The sequence below is a fragment of the Stomoxys calcitrans genome, chromosome 2 (genome assembly GCF_963082655.1).
Source record: "Stomoxys calcitrans chromosome 2, idStoCalc2.1, whole genome shotgun sequence".
Taxonomy (NCBI): Eukaryota; Metazoa; Arthropoda; class Insecta; order Diptera; family Muscidae; genus Stomoxys; species Stomoxys calcitrans.
The window spans coordinates 152,327,881-152,329,348 of NC_081553.1; positions in this window are offsets into that span (position 1 = coordinate 152,327,881).

Here is a 1,468-nt window from a genome sequence, read left to right on the forward strand (position 1 = left end):
GCAATTTTTCGAGCAAGAGTCAAATGCAACAGGTGATAATGGAGGAATGGACTAATATAGACCAAAATATAACCGCTAAATTAGTCCAATCGATGTCAAACCGTTTAAAAGAAGTTATAAGACGCGGTGGTCGAATAACAAAGTATTAATTTTTTTAAATTATGTTATTTATTTTTTTGTTTTTTTGCAATGATGAATACTTTTTTTGTTTAATTTTTTGTGTTCAGCTGTAAAATAGCCCTTTTTGTTCCAATAAATACTATTTTTTTCTTTAAAAACAATAAAATTGTGTACATATATATCACACAAGCACTACTGCATCATTAGTTTAATATGTTTTTATTCCAATTGTCTTTTGTAGACTTATTAAAAAAAAAACATTGAATGATGAATACTTTTTTTGACCGCTGTAGGTTATCTATAATGAGTTAAATAGTAAATTATTGGCGAAAAAAATTAAAAAATGCCCTAAAATTAAGCAAAAGTCCAAAAGGAAATTTAAAAATGAAAAAAATTTTCTTAAATCTTGAAATAATTATACAATTCCCAAGAAATCGTTAATTTTTTTTATGATTTCGTGATTTATTTTGATTTTTTTTTTTATTTATTATTTTTAATTTTTTAAACTGTCTATGTTATCTACACCTTTATGAGTATGGAAATTTATATTCCGTTTGTCCCCAAAAATCCCCAAATTAATGTCAATATCCCCAATATAAATCCCTTATGGATTTTGAAGGGCTTTTTATAAAAAAAAATCAATTCATTTCTTGAGCAAAAATATCTTTTACTGACAGCCAAACCGACTGAAGATGTGCGCCACCTATAAGCACTGATAAAATATTTGAGGCTAAAAAAATGGACAGCAATATAGATTTTGTTTTTTAGCAATATTTATTCAATGTAAGTAAGATGTACTAGAAATACAACCATTGCCAAATTGAATTGGACAGATTGTTATCGTCATCATGCAACAGCAGTCGATAACACGCGCATTGCACGGTATTGTATTAAAAACAGTGACACAATACCTACATGAAGTTAGCAACGTCGCTAACTTTGGATAACACAAAAATTTCTAAAATCACAGGGCAACACAAAGTAACAAAAAATCAAAAAGTACGGAAATTATCAACTGGTTTTAGCTTCGGTCGTCAGAAAATTGACCTTTGAGTTATTTACTTCCAGCCTGGAGGCCAGGAACGGACGTCGTCCAAAAAAGTACATATACCAGTTTAAAAGGGAGACCAACACCTTTAATTTGGTGTACCCCAGAACTGTTTTTCGTGGAGGGCAGTTTTCGCGTTTCGAACCAAAATTCTGGAAGATTTTTTCCACAAAAAACAGCTCTGGGGTAAATGTGTTATACCAAAGTAAAATTAATGATCTCCCCTTTAAATTGGTATATGTATTTTTTTGAACAAATTCCGTTCCTGGTCTCAAGGCTGGAAGTAGATAACTTGCAGGT